Source organism: Peromyscus leucopus, chromosome 16_21, assembly GCF_004664715.2.
Source record: "Peromyscus leucopus breed LL Stock chromosome 16_21, UCI_PerLeu_2.1, whole genome shotgun sequence".
NCBI classification, from domain to species: Eukaryota; Metazoa; Chordata; class Mammalia; order Rodentia; family Cricetidae; genus Peromyscus; species Peromyscus leucopus.
In genome coordinates, this window is record NC_051084.1 from 70,664,059 (window position 1) to 70,689,083 (window position 25,025).

Below are 25,025 nucleotides of genomic sequence, written 5' to 3' on the forward strand. Positions count from 1 at the left end.
AGTAACCTCCACACTCAGGAACTATTCAGATGACTATTTTTTGGAAAAAGTAGACAGAATATAAAGCTGTTTCTTATTATGAATCTTAATTTCAGAATTAAAAGCCTTCCAGACTCTCATTTCAGAGCTGGCCCATTTGGAATAGTGCTGATGGATAGTGAATATTGTTCTAAAGAGTGAAATTGTTTAACAACATAGGACAGGGAGATAATGATACTTGAATTAAAAACTGTTTTTAATTTCTTAATTTTTTTTTTTTTTTTAGTTTTTCAAGACAGGGTTTCTCTGTGTAGTTTTGTTGCTTGTCCTGGATCTCGCTTTGTAGACCAGGCTGTCCTGGAACTCACAGAAATCCGCCTGGCTCTGCCTCTCGAGTGTTGGGATTAAAGGCTTGTGCCACCACTGCCCGGCTTGTTTTCAGTTTCTTAAATTGTTGAGACACTGTCAGCATATAAACATGATGCGTATTAATACCCAGGCATGTACCTGACCTATGGCCTTTCTTTACCTGTCAGTGCAGAGCATTTATTTATCGACTTTCTTGGCTGTCAGTGCAGAGGACTCATGCTGTTCATTTTTCTATATGGCAAAAAATCTCGCTTTTGTTTTTATTTCCTTTTTTCTATTTTCACATGTATTCACAGTGAGCAGGCATATTTACACATGTTTGCCTGTGTAGATAAACATGTACGGGTGTACATGTGGAGACTTGGGGTTGATATCAGGAATTATCCTTGATCAATCAAACTCAGAGCTGGCCCATCTGAGAGTATTCTTGCTAGCCAGCATGACTAATAATACCTTGCTTCTGTCTCCAGAGGCTGGACTGATAGGCAGGATACTTAGCCCACCAGCATTTTACATGGGTTATAGGGACCTGAAGCACTGTAACACCAAACTATTTCCCACAATATCTGTTTTTAAACAAATATACACATGTGAATACTATGATCGGTTTCAACTAAGTTTCTTTTATAAAAATTTATATATATTATCAAGTAAGATCATACATAATGTCAACAATTTGTTCATTCTTTCTAAACACATTAATTGGCTGGCTGATTCATGTTATATAGTCATGTGTCAGATAAAAATAACATAATATATATATAAATTAAGCATAGGGCTAAAAGGTTCAAATCTGCTCTGATACCACTGCTGAAAACTTCATGATTTTGAGCAAGCTTTCCAGTTCTTGTGGTTTCATTGGTACTTATAAAAACCTACAGGACTGGAAAAAAATGGCTCAGCAATGCTGCTCTCAGGGGACCTGAGTTCAGTTCCCAGCACCCACTTTGGGAGACTCACAACCACCTGTAAATGCAGGCCCAGGGGGATCTGATGCGTTTGGCTTCTGTGGGTGCCTTTGTTCATGAATTCATACCTACTCACTAACACACTTATACATAAATAAAAAGTAATACAATTACTTTTTATTGGTATGGTTCATAACTCTCAAGTCGTCCGTCAAGGGCCCCTACTGATCATATTCATGTCCTAGCATGGCAGCATTTATTGGAAGATGCAGGGATGTGTGATGTGTTTCCAACCAGCAAACAGGATAAAAGCAAGAAGGGACATGTTACACAGTGTTGTCACTTCTGCTTTGAAGGTACATTCTCCATCTGAGTGACATTAAGAAACCCACCATCATGCTGGAGCTTCCCATGGAGAGGGTCACCACTGGGGAAAGTAAGGATAACTAGAAGGACACAGTCTCAGCCCCGAACCTGCAAAGAACTGAGTGCTGTCAGAGACCACGTGGAGAAGGTGAACTCCTAACCAACGTAGTCTCAGAGCCCTGGCTGAGCTATGGTTATGGTCTTATAAAGTAAGAACACAGCTAAGCCATGCATGGACCCCTGGCCCAGAGCTTGGAGCTTGGAGAACAAATGAGAATTGTTTGAAGCTTTTAAGTTTGTGGCAGGATTTCATGCAGTAAAAAAGTAGTTAAGGCAATGTGATCTGAGATTGGTTGGGTCAAAGAAAACCTGTAATTTAGAAATAAACCCTGTGGTTCAGTGTTATAGTGCTTGCCTATCATGTGCAAAGCCCTGGGTATAATCCTAGCATTACAAAAATAATCAGAAAATAAAATAGAACAGATAAGAAGGAATGGAAGAGTAATTTCCTTTTAATACATGTCATAGATCTTATATTATCAAGGTTGGTCATCCTACGAATGCTTTCCATAAGTAGAGAAAAAATAACAGATCTAGGCAATTCTTTCTGAAGATCTGTTCAACTTTTTAAGAAAAATATTTGTTAATTCGGTGTGTGTGTTTGTGTGTGGGGGGGAGAGGGGTAAGTGCACGTGTGTGCTATCACACACATTGGCAAACCAAAAGATAGCTGTGGAAATGGTTTCACTCCTTCTATCTTGTAAATCCTGGCAATCCAACTCAGGTCACAGGCATTCCTGCCAATGCTCTTACCTGCTGATCAGCCCATCAACTCTCCCTAATGGTTTAAATGAACAATTCTTGTATGTGTAGGAATATTCTGGGACCTGAAAATCCTGTTGAAACAGTATATGCAAGTAGCTAGTAGGACAGTAAGAATAGCAAAGTCCAAAGCCACTTCTTAGCACATTTGGGGAGATTTTGGTTTTCTGAAGGAGAATTAGGAAACTTCTATATGGAGTAAATTACAGATTTAGGGAATGTTCACTAGTGAATTAATAAACATGTGAGGATAGAATTAAATGAGATTTTAAGTTTTCTCATTTAGACCTTTTCCCAATTATGAGCCTCATTTTATGGGTAGTATAATTTCAGTTTGTGCATAAATAACTTGAAATTAAAAAGTGCACTTATGTCAGTCTTAGAATAAGAGTGTTAGTGCTTAAGCTGGAACTCAGAGAGCGGGCTGCCCGCACGACTGCAGAACCCGTGAAAACCAAACCACGGATTCAGAACTAAAGAAGTTAAGAGAACACCTGTGTTCAGTGTTAGAGGCTCAAACACCCTGAGGAAAGAGACAAATGATCTAAGTGTTGGCACTGCTGAACAGTTGGAAGGCTGCTGCAGGATTCCACTGAAGCCTTCAGCTGAGAGGTGAGGCTTACCAGTGCTAGTGAAGACCATCTGCCTTATTCAAAGTTCATCTATTTAACTATAAATCATACCTGAAAGTACCTTTGCAGAAATATCTGGAATAAAATGTGGTCATGTATCTGGTACCACTTCCCAACCAAATTGCATTAAACCACACACACACACACACACACACACACACACACACACACACACACACACCCTAGAAAATATACTTAATCTTCAAATAAGGACAACTGTGGGTTCATGCTTTCACTCAACACTCCACAACTATCTTGCATGTACCAGAGTAGAGGCCACACAATCTCTAAGGTGCAGAGTCTCCAAAATGTGAGATTGATGATAATGAAATGCTGTGATATAAAACCAATATAACTCATAACTCACATTATACAATTAGAAAATAAGGGAGAGAAGAAAACATACATGTTTATAAAAACACATATAATATTTGAGTATGCATGTGTGTATGTAGATATATACACTCTCAGGTTTGATGGTTCAATTCACATTTTTTAAAAAAATGAACTCATTGAATATAAAACATATTTCACATTTTGAATTTTTAATTTCAGGGCTAGGAAAATCCAGCATATTATGCTTCTAATGTTTCACCCAGCCAGTCACCTTAATGTGAACAAGCAGTGCTTTATAGTGTGCTCTACAGAGAAGCCATGATGTCTATACCTTAGCCATGGTGTTTAGCAAGTAAGGTGTACTAAATGTATTTCACTTCACATTTTAATTTACAACTGATTTGTCTGAACATATTTGTATAAATTATTATGGAGGTGAAATAAAATACATTCAGTATCTAGAATTTCCTGGTGTACATCACATGGTTACTCAGGACCATTATGCATAGTGTGCTGTCATTTAGGACCAATCTCTGCTTTCATAGTATTATATATTAACCATGATAAGAATTAGCCACCGTACAGGTGTGTGGATAAGAATTTGTGTAAAGTATGTGCTTACATGCTTAGGAAATAACAGAGTATATGTGCAATGACTAGCTTCCTGTTGCTTTCATATAAATTACAATTTTATTGCATTCTTTTGTAACTTACACTACAGAAACACAGTTGTGGGATACTTGACAGAGGGAGTTCACTGTGATTTTTCTTATTGTCACTGAAATAAATGCTAATCTTATCCAGAAACATTGTTGTTGTTGTTTTGGTTTTGCTTTGTTTTTATTTGTTATTTGCTATTGGTTTTTGAGACAGAATCTTACTATGTAACCTTGACTGGCCAACAACTCCCCATGTAGACCAGACTTGCCTTGAACTCACAGAGATCTCTTTGTCTCTGCCCCTGAGTGCTAGAATTAAAGAAGTACATCATCATTGAGATGTTCTTAGAGAACTTTTACACTTCTTTAAATTTTTTTTTTTTGTTTCATACACTTCCGCATGCACAATGTATTTGGTCATATCCATCCACTCTCCCTGGTGCTCCTCACTCTATAGCCCCCCACTTCCCCCATGCTCCTCACTCTATAGCCCCCACTTACCCCCATGCTCCTCACTCTATAGCCCCCCCACTTCCCCCATGCTCCTCACTCTATAGCCCCCCACACTCCCTGGTGCTCCTCACTCCATATCCACCTCCTTCCCCACTCCCCCCCCATGCTCCTCACTCTATACCCCCCCCCTTCATGTCCTCTTTTTAACACTGATGTTAGTAGCTCCTGGCTCAATTACTATTGCTGATGTTCACACCGACATGGGGCCAAGATCTAGGACACAGGCAACTTACAAGTGGCCACTTCCAAAAAAAATAGAGAGAGAGAGAGAGAGAGAGAGAGAGAGAGAGAGAGAGAGAGAGAGAGGCTCTCCCTGTAGCTAGAGTTTTCCGGCCTTGCCCACAGTCAGGACAAATCTCTCTCACCCGCCAGTCCCACAGCCGCTCAGACCCAACTAAGTAAACACAGAGACTTATATTGCTTACAAACTGTATGGCCGTGGCAGGCTTCTTGCTAACTATTCTTATAGCTTAAATTAATCCATTTTCATAAATCTATACCTTGCCACATGGCTGGTGGCTTACTGGCGTCTTCACATGCTGCTGGTCATGGCGGCGGCTGCAGTGTCTCTCTTCAGCCTTCCGCTTCCCAGAATTCTCCTCTCTCCTTGTCCCACCTACTTCCTGCCTGGCCACTGGCCAACCAGTGTTTTATTTATTGACCAATCAGAGCAATTTGACATACAGACCGTCCCACAGCATCTCCCTCTGTCTGGGATCACAGATTTGGTGACACTGGCTGTCCAGTGACCTGCTGGGCTCCTCCTGTCTCCACCTTCCAACTCTGGGGTTTGTCCTGTCACACTCAGCTTGTCACATGTGTGCTGGGGTTTGTCCTATCACACGCAGCTTGTCACATGTGTGCTGAGGATCTGAACTCAAGTCTTCTTGCTTGAACTTCAGGCACTTTACAGACCCATCTCCAGGTCCCAAATCCTTCATGTTTAGAATGGCATTTTAAAGCTCTCTAAACTTTACATGTTCTTTTAAAAAATTCCCTTTCACATAGAGATAACTGACTCATTATTTGATATCACCTCTTATTTAATGTTTAAACAAATAATCTGAGGTGGGGACAAGGATCTCACACACCTGCACCTAAGCCCATGGAATGGAATCTCCTGCATACGAGGAATGATATCTCATATTACATGTTTCCTTCCCATCCAAAATGATAATAATCAAGGAGGTTAATTATTGGGAATTTAAATTCAACTTTCTTATTTTTAATCATTATGCTATGATCACAGAGATAAATAAACTTTTATCAGTGTGTAGGAAAAGAAAAATCTTTTAAGATTTACCCAATCAAATTATTCTGAATCCAATCTTTCCATGTCTTGCAAAATCAGCTATATCTACTTGTTTTCACAGTTTCCTAATTAAATATGTCAATAGATTTTCTACTGCTCATTCTGTTATTTATCCAGAGCATTAATGAACTCCTCTACCTCCTGTGGATCCATAAATATTTCTATTTTATTATCAAAAACAACCATTAATTGGACTAAAAATAGGTCTGTAGATAACTTTATTTAAATACTGGGCCAACTTTTTTGATTCCAAACTTGCCATTTTTAAATTCATTTTCTCACTGATGTTTGTTACGTGACTACCACAGGCCTGTGGCTCACAGTCAAGTGGGAGCAACACCAGTGAGTCTGCTACTGATAGCATCGAAAGTAAAGGAAGACAGAGAGTTCACAATCAACCTATCAAGTAAAACAGAACTTAGGATGATTTGTTTTATAACAAAACAGAGCAGGAACACCAGCAACAGAGGAACCAGGTGTGGGAGAGGGGGGGCTTGTGACCAAGAAAGGATGACCAGAGAAGCACTGTTTGAAGTGCTGACATCTGAACTGAGGCTAAAACAATGACAATGAGCAAAATGCAGCAATTTCCACATGACAAATTCTCAGGCAGAAGGATCAGCAGATGCAAAATTTCATAGGAAAGGCCAAGCTTGGTACTTTTAGAATGGCATTTTTAAAGATCTCTAAACTTTACATGTTCAACAAAGTCATAGAAAAAAACCTCTAATCTTAAGAACAAGATTCTTTTCAAGGTGTTAGAAGCACACAAGACACCAAATACACAAGGCCAGAAAAGAAGCTCTCCACTTCACATAATAATCCAAACAAAGAAACAATATAGAACAAAGAAAGGATACCAAAAGCTATAAGAGAGAAAGTCCAAGATGCATATAAAGGTAGGCTCATTAAAATAACACCTGACTTGTCAATACAGATTGAAAGCCAGAAGGCTTGGACTAATGTTCTACAAGTTCTAAAATTTCACAGATGCCAGCCCAAGCTACTATACCCAGCAAAACTATTAGTTGAAGAGAAATTAAATTGAAACAATTGATAAAATATTTATGTCCACTAAGCCAGCTGTGCAAAAGATACTGTAGGGAAAAGTTTGCTCTAAAGAGATTAAACACATCCAAGAGGGGGGAAAAGGAATAAATAATCTCAGAATAGTTAAGCATAATAAAACAGCACCATGATGACAAAATAGCATAAATTAACAAACACTGTTCAATAATAACTCACAAAATTAACAATCTCAGTTTCCCAATAAAAAAACAATCTCAGTTTCCCAATAAAAAGATACAAACCAACAGACTGGATTAGAAAATAAAATTCATCTATTTACTATCCCCAAGAAACACACCTCACAATCAACAACAATTTACCTTAAGGTAAAATCATGGAAAAAGGTATTCCAGTAAACAGAATAAGAAACAAGCAGGCACAGATATTTTAATATCTGACAAAAGAGGCTTCAAGCCAAAACTAGTCATAAGAGACAGGGAAGGATACTCATATTCATTAAAGGAAAACCCACCAAAAGGATACTACAATTATAAACATTTACTTTCCAAAACACAGGTGCACTTGATTTCATAAAAGAAAGATTATTAGATTTAAAATAAGAGATTGGCCCTACCTAACACAATAATAATTAGTAACTTCAATACCCCACTCTTGCCAATATACAGGATATCCAGATAGAAAGTACGTTATTTATATTAAATAACAATATAAATCAAATGGACAGAATGGATTTTTTTTTACAGAACATTTCATTCAAAGAATATACTTTCTTCTTAACAGAAATCCATGGAACTTTCTCCCAAACTGATGACACATTAAACAAAATAAGATGCGTTCTTTTTTCCATTGTATAATTTTGGCTTCTTTGTCAAAAATTAGGTGTTCATAGATGTGTGGATTTACATCAGGATCTTCAATTCAATTCCACTGATCCACCTGTCTGTTTTTATGCCAGTACCATGCTGTTTTTATTACTACAACTCCATAGTGGAGCTCAAAGTAAGGGATGGTGATGTGATGCCTCTGGAAGTTTCTCTATTATCCAGGGTTGTTTTAGTTGTTTTAGCTACCCTGTTTTTTTTTTTTTTTCTCCATATGAAGTTGAGTATTATTCTTTTGAGGTCTGTGAAGAATTATGTTGGGTTTTGATGGGGATTGCATTAAATCTGTAGATTGCTTTTGGTAAGATTGCCATTTTTACTATGTTAATCCTACCTATCCATGAGCATGGGAGATCTTTTCATTTTCTGATATCTTCTCAATTTATTTCTTCAAAGACTTAAAGTTTTTGTCATATAGATCTTTCACTTATTTGATTAGAGTTACCCCAAGATATTTTATATGATTTGTAGCTACTATAAAGGGTGTTGTTTCTTTGATTTCTTTCTCATCCTATTTATCACTTGTATATGGTAGGGATACTAATTTTTTGAGTTAATCTTTATCCAACCACATTACTGAAAGTGTTTATCATCTGTAGGAGCTCCCTGGTAGAATTTTTTTGGGTCACTTATGTATACTATCATATCATCTGCAAATGGCAAAAGTTTGACTTCTTCCTTTCCAATTTGTATCCCCTTAATCTCCTTTTGTTGTCTTATTGCTGTAGCTGGAACCTTGAGTACATATTGAATAGATATGAAGAGAGTGGACAGCCTTGTCTTGTTCCTGATTTCAGTGCAATTGTTTTGAGTTTCTCTCTGTTTAACCTGATATTGGCTGTCAGCTTGCTGTATATTGCTTTTATGATGTTTAGGTATGTTCCTTGTATTCCTGATCTCTCCAGAATCTTTATCATGAAGGGGTGTTGGATTTTGTCAAAGGCTTTTTCAGCAACTAATGAGATGATCGTGTGTGTTTTTTTTCTTCCAGTATGTTTATATGGTAAATTACATTGACAGATTTTTGTTATGTTGAATCATCCCTGCATCTCTGGGATGAACCCTACTTGATCATGGTGAATGCTTTTTTGATGTGATCTTGTATTTAGTTTGCCAGTATTTTGATTGAGTATGTTTGCCTTAAAGTTCATGAGGAAGCCTGGTCCTTAATTCTCTTTCACTGTTGCATCTCATTATGGTTTGGGTATCAGGGTAACTGTGACCACATAAAAAGAATTTGGCATTGTTTCTTCTGTTTCTATTGTGTAGAACAATTTGAATAGTATTGGTATTAGCTCTTCTTTGAAATTCTGATAGAAATCTCTGCTGAAACCATCTAGCCCTGGACTTGTTATAGTTGTTGCTGTTATTGTTGGAAGACTTTTAATGACTGTTTCTATTTATTTAAGGGTTATAGGTCTATTCAAATTGCTAATTTGGTCTTAATTCAATTTTGGTATGTGGTAGCTATCAAGAAAATTGTCCATATCATTTAGATTTTCAATTTTTTTGGAGTACAGGTTTTTGAATTTTGCTGGCATAACTGGATATTCACATGTAGAAGAATGCAAATAGATAAATATCTATCACCCTGTACAAAACTCAAGTCCAAGTGGATCAAAGACCTCAGCATAAACCCAGTTACACTGATTATGATAGAAAAGAAAGTGAGACGTAGCCTTGAATGCATTGGCACAGGAGACAACTTCCTGAATATAACACCAGTTGTACAGACACTGAGATTGACAATTAATAAATGGGACCTCCTGAAACTGAAAAGCTTCCGTAAGGCAAAGGATGCTGTCAATAAGACAAAATGACATCCTACAGAATGGGAATAGATCTTCACCAACCCCACATTTGACAGAGGGCTGACCTCCAAAATATATAAAGAACTAAAAAAAATCCTAGACAGGAAAATACCACCTATTCCAATTTATAAATGGGGGGTTACAGATTTAAGCAGAATCCTCAACAGAAGAATCTCAAATGGCCCAGAAGCACTTAAAGAATTGTTCAACATCCTTAGCTATCAAGGAAATGCAAATCAAAATGACTCTGAAATACCATCTTACACCTGTTGGAAGGACTAAGATCAAAAACACTAATGGCAACCTATGTTGGAGAGGATATGGAGTAAGGGGAACACTCTTCCACTGCTGGTGGGAGTGCAAACTTGCACAGCCACTTTGGAAATCACTATGGTGGTTTCTCAGAAAACTGGGAATCAATCTGCCATAAGACCCAGCTATTCTAATCTGGGGCATATACCCAAAGAATGTTTAATCATACCACAAGGACACTTGCTCTACTATGTTCATAGTAGCATTATTTATAATATCCAGAACCTAGAAACAACCTAGATGTCCATCAACTGAAGAATGGGTAAAGAAAATGTGGTACACTTACACAATGAAGTATTACTCAGCTGTTAAAATGAAAATAAATAAGTAAAAATATCCTGTATTCAATCTTATCACAAAAGAATGCAGCAAGATATGAACAATAAAAATGTCAGAAAACACACAAATGCATGGAAGCTAAACAAAACACCACTGAAGGAAAATTGGAACAAGAAAAATATCAAGAAGGAAATTTCTAGAACTGAATGAAAATGAAAACACAAAATGTCAAAATTAATGAGATATAGTGAAGGGGGTTCTTACAGGGAAGTCTACAACACTAAGTGCCTACATATAAAACAACAACCACTCCAAACAGGTGAGATCTCATATTAAGATTTAATGGTACACTTGAAAGGCTTGTAAAACATAAAAAAAACAACAGCCAAAAAGGATAGACAGGAAGATATAATCAAGATAAGGATTGATGTTAACGAAATAGAAATGAAAATGCAATGCAAAGTATCAATGGAACTGAGTTGGATCTTTGGAAAGAATGATAAACCTTTGGCAAAATTAATCAAGAGAAAGAGAGGATCCAAATTAACAAAATTAAGACCAGACACCAATGTAATTCAGATAATTTTAAATTCATATTTTCAAAGTTTGTATTCTACCAAGCTGTTAAACCTAAAAGAAATGGATGAATTTCTAGATATATATGACCTAACAAAGTTAAGTCAAGCTGAAATAACTAATATAAGTAGACCCATAACATCCAATGAGATAGAAGCAGTAATTTAACATTTTCTAGATAAAAAATATCCAAAGGGCAGGTCAATTCTGCTGTGGATATCACTCTATATAAATAAAACTCTGATGGCCAGTGACCAGGCAGGAAGTAAAGGCGGGACAAAGAGAGAGGAGAATTGGGGAAACAGGAAGAAGGGGGGAGAGACACTGCAGCCACCACCAGGACAAGGAGCATGTAAAGACTCTGGTAAGCCACCAGCCACGTGGCAAGGTATAGATTTATAAAAATGGGTTAATTTAAGATAAAAGAACAGTTAGCAAGAAGCCTGCCACGGCCATACAGTTTATAAGTGATATAAGCGTCTGAGTGATTATTTTATAAATAGATTGTGGCACTGCGGGGCTTGGAGAACATGGAGAGAAGCCCTCCAGCAACACAATTCAGTGTAGAATTCTAATCAGATCTCCAAAGAACAAACATCAATACCCCTCAAACTCCTCTAAAAATCTAAAAATGAAGTAACATTTCCTAATTATTTTTATAAAGCTACTATTACCCTGATACCTAGACCAGACAGAGAGACAACAACAAAAGAATCTTAGAGGCCAATTTATTAGGTGTACATGGATGTATAAATCCTGAGTAAAATACATGCAAAATGTATTCAAGAACATATCAATAATTATCCACCATGATCAAGTCAGCTCCATCCCAGAGATGCATGGATGCTTCAAAATTAAAAAAAAAAAATCAGTAAGCATAATCCACCCTTCCAGAACAGAAACCACATGATCATCTCATTAGACACAGAAACGGCTTTGGACAAAATCCAACATCCCTTCACGGCAAAAGTCCTGGAGAGCTTAAATATAAGGGTGACATAATAATGGCAACCCCATGACAATAGCAACATTTTTCTAATTAGAGAGAAACTCAAAGCTTTCCACTAAATTCAGGAACAAGACATGTATGTCCACATTCTCTATTCATGCTCAATATAATGCTTGAAGTCTTAGCTAGTACAATAAGAAAAGTGAAATACATAAAATTAATACAAATAGGAAAGGAGGAAGTCAAAGTATCTTTATTTTCAGACAATATGATTTTATAAATAAAAGACCTTAAAAACCACCAGAAAATTCTATAGCTGATATGTAGCAAGACACAAAATTAGAACACAAAATAAGTACTCTTCCTATATAAAAATGACAAACAGACTAGAAAAGAAATCAGGAAAATGGCACCATTTAAAATAGCCTCAAAAGCAAAAGCAAACAAAGAAAAAAATCTTGGAATAAACCTAAGAAAGTGAAAGACAAACCAAAGAAGATACTGGAAGATAGAAAGACCTCCCATTCTCATGTATTGGTAGAATTAATATTTTGGAAATGGCCATCCTACCAAAAGCAATCTAGAGTCAATGAAGCCTCAATCTATATTCTAACACCATTCACCTCAAAAATAAGAAAAATAAATAAATTCTTAAAAGTCACATGGAAACACAAAATATCCAAGATAACCAAAACAATCCTGAACAATGAAAATACTGCTTGATCTTTCATCATTTCTTATTTTAAATTATAGTACAGATCAATGGTAATAAAAGCAGCATAGTACTTTAATTAAAAAAAAGACGCATTAATCAATGGGATTAAGTTGAAAATTTAGGCATAAGTCTATGTACCTACAGACACCTGATTTTTGACAATTAGGTGAAAAATACACATTGAAAACCATGTCTTTAGCAATTGGTGTTGGTCAAACCTGGTTAGCTCCATGTAGAAGAATGAAACTAGATCCTTATCTCTCACTCTGCACAAAACTCAACTCCAAATAGATTAAGGACCTCAGCTTGTAAAACTTGATACCCTGAATCTGATTAAGTAACAAGGAATACACTTGAATTTATTGACACAGGACTCCAAAAGTACAGGCATTAAGATTAACCAGCCGGGCGGTGGTGGCACACGCCTTTAATCCCAGCACTCGGGAGGCAGAGTCAGGCGGATCTCTGTGAGTTCAAGGCCAGCCTGGGCTACCAAGTGAGTCCCAGGAAAGGCGCAAAACTACACAGAGAAACCCTGTCTCGAAAAACCAAAAAAAAAAAAAAAAAAAAAAAAAAAGATTAACAATGGATAAACTGAAACACATAAAACTAAAATGTTTCTTTATAGCAAAAGACATCATCATTCAAGTGAAGAGGCAGCCTACAGAAAGTGAAACAAACAAACAAAATACCTTCACCAGTTGTACAGCTGTACATCTGAAGAAGGGTTAGTATTTAACCAATACTATGCAAATAACTAAAAAAAAAAAAACCAAACATCTAGAGAACAAACAATCAAATTTAAAAATGAGCATTCTCAAAAGACAAAATACAAATGGCTGAGAAACTTTAAAAAAACGTTCAACATCTTTAGCCCCCAGGGAAACAATTTTGAGATTCCATCTTACCCCCAGTCAGAATGGCCAAGATCAATAAAACAAATGACACAAGATACTGATGAGGATGTGGGAAGGATGAAGGGAAAACTTATTCCCTGCAGATGGGTGTGAAAACTGGTCAGCTGCTATGGAAATCAGTACAGAGATTCCTAAAAATACTGAAAATAGATCTACCACATGAGCCATTGATACCATTCTTGGTCATATACCCAAAAGACTCCATATTTTAGCACAGGCATCTTACACCTCCATGTTCATTATTCCTTCATTCACAATACTCAGGAAGTGGAAACAGCCCAAATGTCAATCAACTGAGATATGGATAATGAAACTGTTTATACCATTTAATACTATTCAGCTGTTAAGAAAAAATAAGAATAAATTATGAAACACAAGTAAATTAGTGAAACTGTAAGCAGTCTAAGTCAAGTACACAGACTCAGAAATACAAACATTGCTTGTTTTCTCCCATACAGGATGTTAGTTTGTAAGTTTTAGTTAAAGGTATTTAACTGGGAATATCACAGAGGTTAGGGCAGTAGTAAGATGGAATCTTTTAAGGAAGGTGAAATAGAATATAGTATTATAATGAGGGGAAGGGGCAAATATACCAGGAAGGATTAAATGGAGTAAGGAATGGGAGGGCAGGGTAGAGGAGCAATGTTGGAAGGGACAACTAACAGTAAAGAGCTTTTGAAAGACTCACATGGAAATCTATTATTGTATAAGCTTCATAAAAATGTATACACATGTGTAAAATAAGTTTAAATTAAGCTGCCCTATAATGGAGGGTGGGGAATATACTGCAACCACACATACCAAATAAAAATTCCAGGGTTTTTTTTTTTGAGTTGTTGACCAGTGTAGCAAAATAGACTCCCAAGCATGATGGTCTATTTATTGTCAATACTCTTGGCTACCTTGTGGAATTTATAGTAAGACTCTATAGCTCAAGATAACACATCCTTGAGAAATAGAAAGTGGAGAAATATAGCCAGTACTCAACTGGAAGATTCATCCAATACTGGAAAGCTTTCATAAGGCTGGAAGGTGCTATGCATGCTACTATATGAGAAGTGTAGGCATCAGTATTACCCAGGTGTGAAACCTGAAAGTTACATAAGAACTCTCCTGAAAAGATATGCCCACTGATGAAATAGTGGTATGGATGTTATTGGAATAACTGTTCTGGTTAGTTTTTTGCCAATTTGACACAAGCTTGTAGCAACTATCTAAATTATTCTATTATTAATAAAAATTAATAAAAAAAAGTCAAATATTGTGGTTAAATCTGAAAGATCCACTGAGCCATGGAGAAACGATGAGCTGACCTTTACCTTCCATGTTCCTAGCTTGAAAAAGCCATGTATCTCTCTTTGTCTCTCCCTACTCCTCCCTGTCTATCTATCCTCCTGATCAACCAAAAAACTCTATGGTTCATTCTAGCCAGCCGAACATGGACTCTGCCCTCTGAATTGAGGTAAAAATTTATTGGCAATCTTGGAGTGGCAGTGTGAACAAATCTGTAACACAAGCTATGGTCATTTGGCAAGAGGGAGCCTCAATTGAAAAAAAAATGTCCCCACCAGATTGGCCTGTGAGCAAACTTGTCAGGCATTTTCTTGATTAATGATCATATGAAAGAGCTAGCTCTGAGCAGATGATATTGGTTTATATTAGAAAGCAGAATAAGCAAGCCACTAAGCAGCATTCTCCAATGGTTCCTGCTCCATTTCCTGCCTTGGGTGCCTACGCTGATTTCTCTCAGTGATGGAGTATGATCAGAGTATTATAAGATGAAATTGCTTTTGACGATATGTTTACCATTAGAAATGATAACTAAGGCAGAAATTGGTACCAGAGAGTATGCCATTGCTGTGGTTGACATAATTGGTTATGGGAAGGCTATGGAAGGACTTGAGAACTTTGAGCTAGAAAAGCCATTGAACATTCAAAGCTTAATGAGTTATTATGGGAATCTAGAAGATAACGCTAAAAGCAGTGCAGATGATGGAGGTCAGGCTTGTGAAGTTTTAGAGAGAAATTTGACAGTTCCTTAAAGACTCTCTCTATTTGATAGTTTGAATTAAAAATCTGTGATTCTGGTCCACTGGGCCTAAATAATCAGTTGTGATTACCAAGAGACAAGAACCACCAAAGTGAAACCCTTGCTTTTCTGAGACATTGGCCAGTTAGAGCCAAAGAATCAGCTGTGATTAAAAAGATACCAGCAAGGGCTGGGGAGATGGCTCAGCCGTTAAAGGCTAGGCTCACAACCAAAAATATAAGAAGATACCAGCAAAAACTGAGGCAAAATATTCAAGGAAGTGTTTGTCAGTGTCAGAAACTATAAGCTGTGATCTAGAGGGCACCAAGATAGTACCTTTACTGGCAGCAGAACTTGGTAATGTGAAAGGCTGTCCCAGGTAGTACTGATTTTGGAGGTAAGAGTGATTACACAAAACACCTTAGGCTTGACACCGTGAGAGGTAAGGAGAGTCCACTGATGAAGTTGCAACCTCAGTTGTAGTAGAATCCCCAGAATTGAAAAGATTGCAGACAAAAGTTGGAGCTTGGCACTGTGTGGAAGGCTTAGAGTCCCTGAAGAGAGCCTAGGAGAGGCTATTGGTGATGGTAGCGCTCAGTTGTAATGGAGATGCAGCATTTTGAGATGCCAGTACCATGGAATGACCACCAAGGACAGGAGCAGACGTGGAGTGGAGTCTGCCTAAGTCAATGAGATAAGCGGCGTGTTCTGTAGATGACAGAACCAGAGAAATGAAGCTGCCTAGGTTCTTTGGAAACGAGAAGATCATGAGTTCCTGAAGCATGACATTGTGCTTTACACTGTCGAACTTTGGTTTTGTTTCATTTGATTATAACTGTGTCCTGGCTCTTCTTTGTTAAAATAAGAAGTATGTAACGCTTTTTTTAAACAGAAACATCCAGTTAAGACTGAAATTTTAGAGGGATTTTGGATTTTTTTCCTTTTACTAAAAATAAATTCTTTTCTTACATGATAAATCCTGATTAAGGTTTCCCCTCTCTCCACTCATCCCAGTTCCTCCCTATCTCCCTTCCCATCCAGAATCCATTCTTTTTCTGTCTCTCATCAGAAAAGAATGGGCTTCCTAGAGATAATAATACAACATAATGAAATACAATAAGATAAGGCAAAAAATTTTACATCAAAGTTGAATAAGACAAACAAACAAAAGATAGAGTCCCCCTCCACCCAAAAGCACAAGAGTCAGAGACACACTCACTCACACACCAAAAAATTCCAGAAAAACACTAAACTGGAAGCCACACTATATACCAGAGGACCTGGTGCAGACTCATGCAGGCCCTGTGCATGCTGCCTATGTCTCTGTGAGTTCATAGGACCTTTTGTCATGTTGACTTTGAGGGTCTTGTTTCCTTGGTGTCCTCCATCCTCTCAAACTCTTACATTCTTTCTTCCTCTTCTTCAGCAAGGGTGTCCTGAGCCCTGAGAAGAGGGATGTGATGGAGACATCCTATTTAGGGTTGAGTGTTCCCAGCTCTCTCACTCTCTGTGTAGTATCTGGCTGTCAATCTTTGTATTTTTTTCTCATCTGCCACAAGGAGTCTTCCCTGATGATGACTGGAAAAGACACTGATCTATGCATACAGCAGAATATCATTAGGAGTCATTATATCACCACACTTTGGTTTTTGTTGTTTGCTTATTTTGTTTTTGATTTTAGAACAGTAGTATTTAGTTTTACCCTAGGTCCTCATGCTATTTAGTTTCAGGTTCTTGACATCCAAGCAGTGTCAGATATGGGTTCCAGCTCATGAAGTGGGCCTTACATCAAATAAGACATTGGTTGGTTATTCCCACAAACTTTGTGCCACCATTGCCCTAGCATATCTTGCAGGCAGGACAGCATTGTAGATCAAGGTGTTTGTGGCTGCCTTGATTTTACTTTTTTCTTTTGATAGTGTACAGAGTACCCTCCTGTACAAATGACACTAGAACTTAAGGGTAAAGGAGGTACGTGGGCACCAGCTCAAGTTCTCCATGTACAGTGAGTTGTGTTGGCACTGACTTGAGCAGATGCAGCCTTGCTGTCAGTTTGTGGAGAGCAACCAATTGTCTTGGCAACACCCTGGGTTCTTTGGCGATTCCTGTGGGACCCCCTTGGTCAACAACTCATTAGATGTAACTCAATCCTGATACTGGAAGCTTTGTTTGTTGACAAAAGATGGCCAGTTGGAACTCTGTTTCCCCCAGAATTATTTGGAAATATAATTTTATTTGGCAATATAATTTTAATACCTTCATATATGTATATACTTCAGGAAGTTTCTACTGTATTAGGTTTTCATACAATCCTTCAAAAGACCTTTAATTTCAGCTGTTGGTCCCATATTCCCCAGGAACCTCTTCTCCCCTCTCCCACCACACTTGATAATCCCACTCTAGGCCCCCAATCCATCCATAATTATCTATTCTATTTCCCTTTGCTATCGAGATCTATTTGTATCTTCTAGTTCATTACTCTATACCTACCTTCTGTGGTTCTGTATATTGGTTAATATATAAGCAAACATACATAGCATATTTGTCTTTCTGAGTCTGGGTGATCTCACTCAGGATGATTTTTTTTCTAGTACCATCCATTTGCTTGCAAATTTCATGATGTCATTTTTTTTTTAAATAGCTGAGTGATATTTCATTGTGCAAATGTACCACATTTTCTTTATTCATTCTTCTGTTCAAGGATGTCTAGGTTGTTTCCATTTTCTGGCTATTATGAATAGAGAAACAGTGAATATGGTTGAACAGGTTTCTTGGTGGTAGGATGAAGTGTCCCCTAGGTGTATGCCCAAGAATGGTATAGCTTAATCTTGAGGTAGATCAATTCCCATCTTCCTGAGGAACTGCCACACTAATTTCCATGGTGGCTGTATAAGTTTGCACTCCCAGGAGCAACAAATGAGTAATCTTCTTACAACACATCCTCAGAAACATAAGCTGTCATTGTTCATAACCATTGTATCATAACCATTCTGACAGGTGCAAGATGGAATCTCAGGGTGGTTTCGATTTGCATTTCCCTGATGGCTAAGGACCTTGAACATTTCTTCAAGTATTTCTCAGCCATTGGAGTTTCCTTTATTGGAAATTCTGTTTAGATCTGTACCACATTTTAAAATTGGATTGTTTGTTTTCTTGATATCTAGTTTCTTGAGTTCTTTATATATTTTGGGTATTAGTTCTCTATCAGATGTGGAATTGACAAAAACATATTCCTATTCTGTAGGCTGCCACTTTGTCCAAATGATGATTTCCTTTGTCATGAAGAAGCTTTTCTGTTTCCTGAGGTCCCAATTGTTAATTGATGATCTTAGTTCCTTGCACAATCAGTGTTCAGTTCAGGAAGTCTTCTCCTGCGCCAATGAGTTGAAGGGTAGTCCCCATTTTATCTCATGTCAGGTCATGTTGAAGTCTTTGGTCCATTTGAAGCATCTACCTGGGGTCTTCTTCACACCGCCTTCCAAATTTGCCCGGTACCATTTGTTGCAGGTGTTGTCTTCTCTCCCCAGTGTGTATTTATGGCTTCTATTTTTTTAAAAAAATCAAGAGTGTATTTAACTCTACTCATCAACATGTTTGCTTTTGTGCTGATACCATGCTGTTTTTATTACTATAGCTTTGTAGTATAACTTGAAATTGGAAATGGTGATACCTCCAGGAGTTCTGATACTATTCAGAGTGTTTTAGCTATCATGGGTGTATTAGAATATTTTAAGGTATGTTACTTTTGTTTATATTGCATTTGTTTAACTATGTGAAGCTGTGTTACTGTGCCTGTGTAAAACACCTGATGGTTTAATAAAGAAATGGCCAATAGTAAGGCAGGAGAAAGGATAGGCAGGGCTGGCAGGCAGAGAGTATGTATAAGAGAAAACAGGGAGGAGAAAGCTAAGATCTAGGATCCAGAGAAGGAAGAGGATTCCAGGGGCCAGGCACACAGCTACACAGCAAGCCATGGAGTAAGAGTAAGATTTACAAAAGCTAGGAAATGGGAAAAGCCCAGAGGCAAAGGTAGACAGGATAATTTAAGGTAAGGAAAGCTGGCTAGAAACTAAGCCAACCTAAGGCCATACCTTCATAAGAAAAAGCCTCTGTGTATTTATGCTGTGAGATGGTCTGTATGTCAACTCTGTTGCTCTGATTGGTCAATAAATAAAACACTGATTGGCCAGTGGCTAGGCAGGAAGTATAGGCCAGACTAACAGAGGAGAAAAGAAAGAACAGGAAGGAGAAAGGAGTCTCTGCCAGCCACCACCATGACAAGAAGCATGTGAAGACACTGGTAAGGGTATAGACTTATGGAAATGGATTAATTTAAGCTATAAGAACAGTAAGCAAGAAGCCTGCCACGGCCATACAGTTTGTAAGCATTATAAGTCTCTATGTTTACTTGGTTGGGTCTGAGTGGCTGTGGGACTGGCGGGTAACAAAGATTTGTCCTGACTGTGGGCAAGGCAGGAAAACTCTAGCTACGTATTTATTTGGTGGCTGGGTGGCAGGTTCCCCATAAAAGACTAAAAATCAACCAACAACACCTGGGATTTTGTGTTTCTATATGAAACTGAAATTTGTCCTTTCAGAATCTGTGAGCAATTGTGTTAGAATTTTTATGGTGATTGTATAGAATCTATAGATTGCTTCTGATAGAATGGCCACTTATACTATGCTAATACTACCAATTCATGAGCATGGGAGGGCTTTCCATCTTTTGATATCTTTTTCAATGACCTGGAGTTCTTATACAAGTCTTTCACTTGCTTGTCTAGAATTGCCCCCAAGACATTTTATATTATTTGAGGGTATTGTGAAAGGTGTTGTTTCCCTGATTTTTTTTCTCCTTCCATTTGCTGTTTGTATATAAGAAGAATTTTTGTGAGTCAATTTTGTATTCAGCTACTTGGCTAAAAGTGTTTATCAGCTATAAGAATTTCCTGATAGAATTTTTAAGGTCACTTGTATACACTATCATATCATCTGCAAATAAAGATACTTTTATTTCTTCCATTCCAATTTGTGTACCCTTGATTTCTTTCAGCAGTCTGACTGCTCTAGCTAAGACTTCAAGTACTCTATTGAATAGGTATGGAGAGAGTGGACAACCATGCCTTGTTCCTGATTTTAGTGGAACTTCTCTGAGTTTCTCCAAATTTAAATTGATGTTGGCTATGAATTCATTGTAAACTACCTTTAGGTATGTTTCTTGTATCCCTAATCTCTCCAGGACTTTTATCATGAAGGGATGTTGAATTTTGTCAAAAGGCTTTTCTGCATCTGTTGAGATGATTATATGGTTTTTGTATTTCAGTTTGTTTATATGGTAGATTACATTTATCTATTTACATATGTTGAACCATTCATGCATCTCTGGGATTAAGCCTACTTGCTCATGGTGAATGACCTTTTTGATATGTTTTTGGATTCAATTTCCAAGTATTTTGTTGAGTATGTTTGCATCTATGTTCATAAAGTAAATTGGTCTGTAAATCTCTTTTTGTTGGGTGTTTATGTAGTTTGGGTATTAGGGTAACTATGGCTTCATAAGATGAATAGGGCAATGTTCCTTCTGTTTCTATTTTGTGGAATAACTTGAGAAGTAATGGTATTCTTTGAAAATCTGGTAGAATTCTGCACTAAAACTACCTGTCTTTGGACTGTGTTTGGTTGGAAGGCTTTTAATGACTATTTCTATTTGACTGGGGGTTACAGGTCTACTTAAACTGTATATTTGATCATCTTGATTTAACTTTGGTATGTGGTATGTATTGAGAAAAGTATCCACTTCTTTTGGATTTTCCAATTTGGTGGAGTACAGGTTTTTAAAATATATCTTTATGGTTCTGGATTCCTCTGATGTCTGTTGTTACATCTACATTTTCATTTCAAATTTTGTTAATTTGGATCTTCTCTCTCTGCCATATAGTTAATATAGAAAAGAGCTTGCCAATTTTTTGATTTTTTTCAAAGAATTAACTTAATGTTTCATTGATTCTTTGCATTATTTTGATGTTGTTTCAATTTTATTAATCTCAGCTCTGAGTTAGATTATTTCTTGCCATGTATTCCTTTTGAGCATAATTTCTTCTTTTTGCTCCAGAACTTTCAGGTGCTAAGTTGGGAGTATGGGAGCTTTCTTTTTTATGTAGACAGTGCTATTAACTAGCCTCTTTGAATAATCTTCATTGTGTTCCATAATTTTGAGTGTGTTGTATATTTATTTTCACTCAACTCTAAAAGTCTTTGATTTCTTTCTTAATTTCTGTCTTGACCCATTTTTCATTCAGTAGAATATTGGTCAGTTTCCATGATTTTGTAAGTTTTCTATTGTTTCTGTTGTTCATATCCAGTCTGTTGCTTATATTCATGATGGTCAGATAGGATGTAGGGTGTTATCTTGGCTCTGTTGTATCTATTGAGATTTGCTTTGTGTCAGAGGATGTGGCCCATTTTGGTGAAAGTTCCATGAGGTGTTGAGAAGGAGGTATATTCTTTTTGTGTTTGGGTGAAATATTCTGTATTTATCTGTATCTGAAAATGTTCTGTAAATATCTGTTAGGTCTTTTGGTTTATAATGCCACTTAGTTCCACCATTTCTCTATTTAGTTTTTGTCTAGATGACCTGTTTATTGATGAGAATGGAGTACTGTATAAGGGTCAATGTGTGACTAATTGCAGTAGAGTTTCTTTTACAAACGTGGGTGCCCTTTTATTTGGGGCATAAATGTTAAAAATGTCTTGTTGGTGGAATTTTTTACTTTGATAAGTTTGTAGTATCCTACCATATCTCTTTTGATTAGTTTGATTTGAAGTCTATTTTGTCATATATTAAAATGGTTATACAAGCTTGTTTCTTAGGTCCATTTGCTTGGAATACTTTTATCTAACCCTTTATCCTGAGGCGATGTCTATCCTTAATGTAAAGGTACGTTTCTTGGAAGCATAGAAGGATCAATACTATTTTTGTATTAATTTTGTTATTGTATGTCCTTTGTAGCGGTAATGCCCGTGCTACCACCACCTGTTCACCATATCCGAGAAAGGGGCTGTGGATCAAAAAACAGAGACAAGAGACACACAAATGCAATATGCAGGACACACAAACAAGGAACCTCTGGTGAGCGTTCAGGAGGAAGGAAACTGGCAGGGAATCAGCATAGAGAGGACATCTGGTCAAGGTCAGCAAGCAAGGCAACAGCTACCCAAAACAGGAGTCCAGGGCTCTAAAGGTTCCCCCTTTTTACTAAAAAATGAGCTTCTGACTTAGGTTGCATGGGACGTCAGCAGGTCACCTTATCCATCATGGAGACACCTGCCTGAAGCTTATGTGTGGGGATGGCCTGGGGGTAGTAGTAGGGTTTTACAAGGAAAGGAAAACCAGTGTTCTACCTGGATCTGCTTAGTTAGTGCCCTGGGAATGGAGCCAGAGAAGAGAATAAGCCACAGCCGATGATCTGCTACATAGCTGACGATGAAATTTGGGGATTGGACTTGGAGGAATAGAGGGAGGATGGAAGATTTGTTGTTAGCCTACTCGCTTTCCTAGTCAGACATGCCTGTGTGTTCCCAGGGAGTGCCTGTTGGAGTCAGGGGTTGGGACAAAGCAATAGTTGGGGGAAGGGAGTTAGGAGGGGAAGACGTGTGTTGCTGGTGTAGGTGCAGAGTTGTGGGAGGCTGCATCAGGTGTCCTGCTGGAGAGATGGGGATGGAAATGGGGGACTGGATTTGGAGGAGCAGAGAGAAAGGTGAAGATTTGCAGTTAGCTTACCTTCTTCCCTGCCTAGCCTGGCCTGTGGGTTCCCATCCAGTGGACACTGAATTTGGGGTCTGGGATAATGCAATGAATCAGGGGAGAGAGGTTAGGGGAGATCTGTGTGGGCCCCTGGAGATGGGGGCAGGCAGAAGTGAGGCTGCAGCAGGTGTTTTGTTGCAGGGCTGGGGATGAGACTGGGGGATTGGATTTGGAGGAGCAGAAGGAGAAGTGAAGAATTGCAGTGGTTTAAGTGGCCTGTTTGTTGGCGAGGAGTGACTGCTGGAGTTAAAGCAAGGAGTGGGGGAGGGCGGGGAGGAGTGGGGAGGGCGGGGAGGAGGGCAAGGTGTCCAATCCAGTGGAGATGAGGGCTGAGGGAAAGGAGGACTCAGCATGCTGTCTGCTGCAGAGCCAGGGAAGGCACTGGGGACTGGATTGGGAAGAACTGTGGGAGAGGTGAAGATGTGGGATTAGCCTACCTGTTTCTTTGGTCATAGTGACCTGCGGATTCAAAGAGAGTGCCTGCTGGAATTGGGGGCTTCCCTAGCCAGAGCAATTTTGGATATTTTGGAGAAATGTCGACCTTTCAAAGAGACTTTGGATTTTTTAAAGATATTGAACTTCTAAAGACTTGGGACTTTTAAAAGTCAGAAAGTGTTTAATGTTGACATATGAAAATTAATATGAAATCTTGAGTTTAACCAAGAAATGAAAAAGCTTTGTTTCAATTATAATGTATTGGTGTATCAAGTTAATGAGGGCTAAATTATTCTGCTTAGTTTTCTATCAACCTGACACAAGTATTTGGGAAGAGGGAACCTCAATTGAGAAAATGCTACCAGAAGGTTGGCCTTGGGGAAGCCCGTGGTATGTTTTCTTGATGAATAACAGATGTGGAAGGGCCCAACCCATTCTGAGTTGTGCCACGCCTAAGCAGATGATCCAGGGATGTATAAGAAAGCAGGATAAGCAAGCCATGAAGAGCCAGTGAATAAGCAGCATTCTTTCCAGTCTCTGCTTCAGTTCCTGCCTTGTATGCCTACCCTGACTCCCCTCAGCCATGGAGTATGAACTGAGAATTGAAGGTAAAAGAAACATATCCTCTCCTTTTGGTCATGCTGTTTTATCATAGCAACAGAAAACCCAACAAAGACAGAAATGACTACCTTTTGATTGTCTTTAAGGACTATTCCACAAGATGGAGTCCATAACTGGCACTGTCAATGAGGCCAAGAACCTGTAGCTAGACAGGTTATAAGCATGAGGGGATGATATACTAATGTTGCTTTGCTAAATGTTCATACTATTAATGTGACTCCTAATGACTTAGGTTCATACTTACAGGTTGGTGTAGCTCTCAGCCCTCATCAGAGATGCCTCTTCTTGTCATAGATGATGATTAACACAAAGACCCACAACCGGTCAACATGCGGAAAATAGGACTGTGGAGTGCTTGGACTTAAATGAGATATCCGAATCATACCTCTCCATCAAAGGCTCAGGAAATCATTGAAGAAGAGCAGACAAAAGTTTGTAAGAGCCAGACCTCTTTGATGACTATAACAAAATATTGCTTTCAGGACACAACATGGAAGTTTCACATACGAACTCAGTGATTCTGACAGTATGCACAAGACCCACACACACTCAAGCTAGAGAAAATATTAGCATGGAAGGAGGAGGTGGGTATAGTCCCATCCCTAGTTGAGGATATATTGGCATGGACAGCTGGTGGTAGATGCTGATTCAGATTTCTTTAATGGTCTGACCTCCTACTATGTTGACCACACTCCAAAGTAGGCCCCGAGGATCCAAAGTAGTTGGACAATTCAAGCTGGACTTCATGGGTTTAAAAGAGATGTGGAGGAA